Below are 7,748 nucleotides of genomic sequence, written 5' to 3'. Positions count from 1 at the left end.
CAAATTAAGACCTATGTTTGATACTAGTAGATTTCTCTTGGCCAGAAATGCCCTTTTTGCCATTGCTAGTCTGTTTTTGATGACCTCCTTGTTCCGTCCGTCATTGGTTATGATACTGTCGAGGTAGAATTCGTTAACTTCATCTACTTCGTGAACATCAGTACTGATATTAAGTTTCTCGCTATTCTCATATCTGCTACTTCTCATTACTTTCGTCTACCTTCTGTTTACTCTCAATCCATATTCTTTACTTACTAAATTGTCCATTCCATTCAGCAGATCATGTAATTCTACTTCACTTTCACTCAGGATAGCATTGTTTTCAGCACATCGTATAATTGATATCCTTTCACCTTGAATTTTAATTCAGCTCCTGAACCTTTCCTTTACTTCCCTCATTGCTTCTTCGATGTACGGATTGAACAACAGGGGGCGAAAGGCTACATCTCTGTCTTACACCCTTTTTAATCCGAGCACTTCGTTCTTTGTCGTCCACTCTTATTATTTCCTCTTGGCTCTTGTACATATTGTATAGCTTACCGCTATTTTTCTCAGAATTACGAACATCTTGCACCATTTTACACTGTCGAACGCTTGTTCCAGGTTGACAAATCCTATGAACGTGACTTGATTTTTCTTTAGTCTTGCTTCCATTAAGTCAGGTGGTATGTCTCCAGACTCATACATTCTGCATACCAACGTGAATAGTCGTTTTGTTGCCACTTCCCCCAATGATTTTAGAAATTCTGATGGAATGTTATCTATCCCTTCTGCCTTATTTGATCTTAAGTGTTCAAAGCTCTTTTAAATTCTGATGCTAATACTGGATCCCCTATCTGTTCCAAATCGACTTCTCTTTCTTTTTCTACCTCAGTAGACAAATTGTCCCCCTCATAGAGTCTTTCAGTGTATTCTTTCCACCTATCCGTTCTCTCCTCTGCATTTAACAGTGGAATTACAGTTGCACTCTTAATGTTACCACCCTCGCTTTTAATGTCGCATAAGGTTTATTCCAGCATGCAACGAGCAGTCTTCACGAAATGAAACAGCTTGTACTCCTGGCATTGTAAGAAATTCCCCAAAATATTTGCTTCCACACCACAACGAATACAAGAGTGCATTTTTGAGTCACGCCTGCTACTGATGATGATGGACGTCAGTTCCGGATGGAATGTAAATGGAATCTTTAATACCGGTTATTCCACGAAGGCGTCCACGAAATTTGAAAAAATGAAGTTATGGCGAAAAATGGTGTAAGACTTTCCGTCTCCGTCAATGTACAGAGACTATATTGAGCGGCCGAAGGTGGGACAACGCGCGGCAGTCTAGCATGTTTGCGACACGAGTGCACACTCGTCTGCGCGCCCAGAGGAATCAAGAGGCACAACATGTTGTTTTCCAGAACGAGCCTCTTGCCAACAAGAAACTGCGCCGACCCTTGGGAGTGGCACAGAAAGAGTCTGCAGGCTAGAGGGAATACAAGAGAGTTTACAGCAGAAGCAAAAAGCTGCCGACATGGCGGCGTTGCAGTGGATCACCACGGGGGCGCCTGTAGCCAGAGGGGACGCAGGGCGCTCTCTGCAGCGGGAACCAGTCGTCGCGGGGTGCCGGAGAAGATTCTGTCCGTAGAGTTATCACTGACTTGGTTAAGAACGGCTAATGTTTTTATGTAAAAAGACTGACTTGGATAAGAGCGGCTAATATTTTATGTAAAAAGACGGCAACACGTACAGCGAAGCACTGGAAGACAATTTCGATATTCAGTACCGCTATCGTTTGAGCCAAGTGAAATACAATTGCCGTTCTTACACAGTTACCGACTATTTAAGTGTCCAATATGAACACTGTCTCCAGCTAAAAAGTCTAGATGTCCCCGAACAGATTAGCAAATTACTGCTATTAAGGGACTGATTCAACTGAAAACCTCATTTTTTTCCTTTTTTATTCCGAATAATTCGACACTGTTTCTGGTTCTTTCTTTTCAGCTGAAGTCTGCTTTGGGCCCACACTTCTTTCATTGTCCGAGAATATTGTTCCTTTTCTTCTTGGGTCCACTTTCTCCAAATTCTTGATATTTTTTTGTACTGAAAGCCTGCCATTTCTATTACTTCTTTAAAAAGTGTTGTGTTTCTTATTTCGTCCAAGTCAACACCTACAGTTTCTATAACTCGTCCTACTTCCCTCAGACAGGTGAGTTTGTATTTGTAAGAGTCTACTAAGTCAAAGATTTGTGGAGCTGTTCTGTCATTATTCATCCTGCATATGTATCCGTAGAATTTTAACCTGCTTTTCTCATTATGTTTGTTATCTTCTCGACTTTTATATACAATTATGTGTTAGATCTTTATCTGTATTCTAAGTCACTGCTAATTTTGGGATCCTAGGTCTTTTCTTAGAATTCCTCAATCATTTTTATTTTTTTTATTTTTCAGGCTCTTCATAATCAGTTTGAGTTTCATCTGCGTAAGGTATTTCTGGTCTTACCACTGCTTCTTCATAGTGTTTCAATTTGGTGGTCCAGTATAAAGATTTTATTAGTATAAATATTTCTTGTTGTTCGAAAGGCCCTCTCCGTTTCATGTGTTCTAATCTCTGTTGCTGTCTTTTCCTCCATGTTGTTTGATATCCATTCTCCTAGAAATTTAAAACAGCCTCCTTTAGATATTGTGTTTTTATTTTAAGTTTTTGAGGTTCATTCTTCGTATCTGTCATAAACTATGTTTTTTCAAACGATATTTGTAATAGGCATAGGATAGGCAGCCGGGGACGGCAGACAAACGGCATGCGTATCCGCTGAGGACAACATCAAGCCGGTATGACGGCCGATATCAGTACGTAAGATACCAATACGTAGGTTATCAGTCTTCCAGCATGTGCAATAATCTTCCTCCAAATCAAGAAAACACTGTCAGTGTCTGATATTTACGCAGAAAACCGTTCAGTAGATGGGTGAGGAAAGTGACGAGATGGTCAGCTACAAAACGGCACCATCGGAATCCACATTGTGCAGCGGTTAGTAGATTGCGAGATTCGAATCACCGTACCAGCCTGCCATGAATCATACGTTCTATCACCTTGCAAACACAGCTGGTGAGAGAAATGGGGCGGCAGCTATAAGGAAGGTGTGTGTCCTTACCGAGCCATCGGTTAAAACGACCATACTACCGCACAAGAATAGTAATGGCATTTTAATTTTTTCCAAACATATTGTCGTGTTCTGGCATAGGAAAGTAGAAGTGTATTGTAACTTAGAGGGGGTTTCAGGCCAATCTGCAATTTCCGAGCGATTAGGAGCAAACTCATAAAGACAGACTTCCAATGATGGCACGCTGATAGCTTGGAGCAGAGACAAACACAGTCATAGGGCACCTACGAGAACCACGGATTTTGGGACTCGACGTGACACTCGCAGCAGGAGGCCAAGGAAACTAGTGTCTCAACAAATTTCTTTCTTTCAGATTACTAGTACTCCGCAGGCTAATTCAAAGCACTAGGAAAGTAACGGATGCGACTGGTTGCACAACAGAAGTCAGTGTCTGAGTCTGTGGGGCGAGTGCTAAGTGAAGTAGCACTCACTAACAACATCGTAAGGAACAAACATTTCAGAGAAGCGCTCCAAGTGAGAAAACAGTCTCAGTTTACTCGAGGCTGGCTACGAGCGACACGGCGTCCCAGTGACGTGACTGGGAAACTCTTCTGAATACGAAAATCAGGGTTTTTATAGAATTATGATGGCACACTGGTTGTCCCTATCTCTAGTCGGCCCCGCCAGTCCACCCACACCTTGCAGGAATCGTGCGGCTATGCGTCTGGACAACCACTTTCTGCTGCTCTGTAGATAGGGATGTTCCTGCCTTTTACACGAACAAACTTCATGTTTGCTAGCAACAGCGTTCAGCTGAAAGCTTAACTTCACTATCCTTCCTATTACGGTTAGAAAGTTCAGTGTTTTATGTCACGAGGATCCGGCCTAAGGGAAATTCTCTCTCAGAAGTGGGGACCGCTGGTCCAGAAGTTTTGCTGATTTCCCATCTCACTCTAACCTGGGTGAACCCACTGACGTTGCTGTTCTCAGGGTCTAGTATCGTGCTCGCTGCCTATGCCAAGACATGCCTGTTTGCAACCTACTTCTTCTGTGATATTCCACATCAGCGTCTTCACAATGGATGAAGTTACCAGTTTCTTCTATGGATTGAAAGATCTACTCTGGGCTACTGCCTCGAACGTCTGCAGTTCACAACTTCTGCATTACTGGTTACCTCACGTAACCTAAAGGCTATCACTTGTTTTTGCTATCTGCTTAGTGTCTCTGATTTTCTATTTTAGAATACCCTAGCTGCCTTCTAACGTCTCAAGCTTAACAGTGTATAAGTTAGTAAGTCATCGATACATTTAACATCAAAGACTTGGCGCATTTTCGAAATAGTTATACTTGTCACCTTCGATATGTTACCGAACAATACCACAACTTTGTGGCATTACATTATTAACTCTCACTATATGAAATGGGGGTTACGTTAAGAGAGTCTTACCGTGTTGGCTCCCAAGAATTCCTGCTTAAGAGAAAAACGTTTCTAACTTCGACCGAGACTCGAACTCGGGACCTTTGCCTTTCGCGGGCAAGTGCTCTACCAACTGAGCTACCGAAGCACGACTCACGCCCGGCACTCACAGCTTTACTTCTGCCAGTACCTCGTCTCCTACCTTCCGGTCGGGCACACAGTTTTAATCTGCCAGGAAGATTCATATCAGCGCACACTCCGCTGCAGAGTGAAAATCTCATTCTGGTTTCTAACTTGTTAACCAAAAGCGTCCCTGTCCTTCTCCCTTTGTCACAACTATCATAATCTAGAATCTGTCAGAGCTATGAAGTAATAACACATCTGCCGAAAATGGCACAGTATCGCACTTACGCTGATCAGCCAGAACCTGATGACCCGTCGGTCGCGGTGGCCGAGCGGTTCTAGGCGCTTCAGTCCGGATCTGCGCGACTGCTACGGTCATGGATGTTAGTTAGGTTTAAGTAGTTCTAAGTTCTAGGGGACTGATGACCTGAGATGTTAAGTACCATAGTGCTCAGAGCCATTTGAACCTTATGACCACCGAACTGCTATCGATATAAACCCTATCCCGACGATATCATCGTCACCTGGCCAGGAATGACTGCTCGTCAGACACACACAGTGCTTATAGTATCAGTGAGCATGTCGTCCATGTGTGGAATAGGGAAGGCGCGCGATCTATCTGCATTTGACTGAGAGCAGATTGTGATGGCTCAGAAGATCGGCACGAGCTTTTCGGAAACTGCACGAGTTGTCGGGTGTTCTAGGAGTGCTGCGGTGAGTGTCTTTAACACTTGGCGATACCAAGTTGAAACCACGTCCAGACGTGGGCTTGGGCGGCCACTCCTAATTACAGACTCGGACGTTGTAGACTGGGCAGACTATAAAAACAGGATAGGTGGCGAACTGTGGCGTAACCAACACCAGACATTAATGCTGGGCAAAGTACAATTGTGTCTGAACAAACCGTGCACCGAACACTCCCAACGATGGACCTCCTCAGCCAACGACCCATGCACGTGCCGATGTTAACACCCGGACGTGGGCAGTTACGACCGAAATGGGCGCCTGGCCATCGGCGCAGTGACAGAGCGTTGCATGATCTCAAAAATCCCTACACCTTCTTCATCATGCCGATGGGAGGGAACGAATCCGTTGTCTTCCAAGGGAACAGCTCTTTGAAACCTGTACTGTGGAGTAGAGGCAAGTTGGTGACGGCTCCATTACGCTCTGGGTAACATTCACGTGGGCATCCATGGGTCCGTTGGAGCTCGTGCAAGGCACCATGACCCCGGGGAGTATCGTTTACTGGTTGCAGACCACGTACGCACCATCATGGAGGTCATGTTTCTTGACGGCAGTGGCATTTTTTAACAAGACAATGCGCCATGTCACAAGGCCAGAGGAGTGCTGGAATGGTTCGAGAAACACAGTGGCGAATTCCAGTGGATGAGATGGCACCCCAGCTTGCCAGATATGAACCTTATCGCACACATCTGGGATGTGATTGAACGTGACGTTAGATCTCATCGCCCCCCTCCCCGGAATTTACGGAACTTTGATGACTTGTGTGTGCAGATGTGGTGCCAACTCCCTCCAGGTACCTACCAGGACCTCATTGCTTCCATGTCACGACGCGTCGCCGCTGTTATCCGTGTCAAAGGTGGACATACCTGCTATTACAAAGGTGGTCATAATGATCTGGCTGATCAGTGTTTATACCAGCACAGGAAAATGAGAACATTAAGCTCCGATAGGTAGGGAAGGAAATCCCTTTGTCATTCGCAGCACTGAAGAAGAACGCTATGAGAAATACACAAAAAACTCGGCTGGTACAATAGTGTGATAACGTAACACTAGTACAACAAACACATATAAAAGTTCTGCATCGCCCCGGTTCCCAGAACTCCTGAAGATAAACATTGACTGTCGATGTTGTATCACGGACGCAGTTCCTTTTACTATTCAGAGATGCCACTAAACCTGCCCAAAGATGTAAACAACCACGCATCAGCAGCGCCTTTTAGACGGGGGTCCGACATTTCCAGTCATTCCACCAGGAATGACGTACACGGCACGCGTTGTCTGTAGTTCGACCATCCCTAGACGGTGAATGTCGCGGTTCGATTGCGTCCGCATTGTCACTTTGTGCCAGCAAGGGCTCTCAACAAGGGAAATGGCCAGACGTGAACCAAAGCGATGTTGTTCGGACGTGGAAGAGATACAGAGAAACAGGAACTGTCGATGACATGCCTCGTTCTGGTCGCCCAACGGCTACTACTGCAGTGGACGACTGCTACCTACGGATTATGCCTCGGAGGAACCCTGACAGCAACGCCACCATTTGAATAATGCTTTTCGTGCAGTCACAGGACGTCGTGTTATGACTCCAAATGTGTGCAATAGGCTGCATGATGGTCAACTTCACTCCCGACTTCCATGGCGAGGTCCGTCTTTGCAACCGCGACACCATACAGCGCGATACAGATGGGCCTGACAACATGCCGAATGGACCGCTCAGCGTTGGCATCACGTTCTCCTCACCGATTAATGTCGCCTATGCTTTCAACTAGACAATCGTCGGAGACGTGTTTGGAGATAACCCGGTCAGGCTGAACGCCTTAGACACACTGTCCAGCGAGTGCAGCAAGGCGGAGGTTCGCTGTGTTTTGGGGTGGCATTATGTAGAGTCGACGTACGCCGCTGGTGGTTATGGAAGGCTCCGTTCCGGCTGTTCGCGAATGCCTTCGACCGATAGTGCAACCATATCGGCAGCATATTGGAGAGGCATTCGTCTTCATGGACGATAATTCGCGTCCCCATCGTCCACATCTTGTGAATGACTTCCTTCAGGATAACGACATCGCTCGACTAGAGTGGACAGCATGTGCTCCAGACGTGAACCCTATTGAACATGCCTGGGATAGATTGAAAAAGGGCTGTTTATGGACGACGTGACCCACCAACCACTCTGAGGTATCTACGCCCAATCGCCGTTGAGAAATGGGACAATCTGGACCAACTGTGCGTTGATGAACTTAGGGATAATATGCCACGACGAATACAGGCATGCATCAATGCAAGAGAACGTGGTACTGGGTATTAGAGATACCGGTGTGTACAGCAATCTGAACCACCACCTCTGAAGGTCTCGCTGTATGATGGTACAACATGCAATGTGCGGTT

At 45.6% G+C, this 7,748-nt stretch overlaps 1 non-coding gene across 1 annotated transcript; it reads right to left on the bottom strand.

Annotated features, from left to right (window-relative positions):
• Positions 1-4,576: 4,576 nt before the first annotated feature.
• Trnas-cga (transfer RNA serine (anticodon CGA)) lies at positions 4,577-4,650 on the bottom strand. The gene has a single exon. It is a non-coding gene; the product is annotated as a tRNA-Ser (tRNA).
• Positions 4,651-7,748: the final 3,098 nt, after the last annotated feature.

The sequence above is a fragment of the Schistocerca serialis genome, chromosome 1, assembly GCF_023864345.2.
Source record: "Schistocerca serialis cubense isolate TAMUIC-IGC-003099 chromosome 1, iqSchSeri2.2, whole genome shotgun sequence".
Classification (NCBI taxonomy): Eukaryota; Metazoa; Arthropoda; class Insecta; order Orthoptera; family Acrididae; genus Schistocerca; species Schistocerca serialis.
The sequence above is the reverse complement of the archived record's forward strand: the minus strand, read 5'-3'. Positions and strand labels throughout refer to the sequence as shown.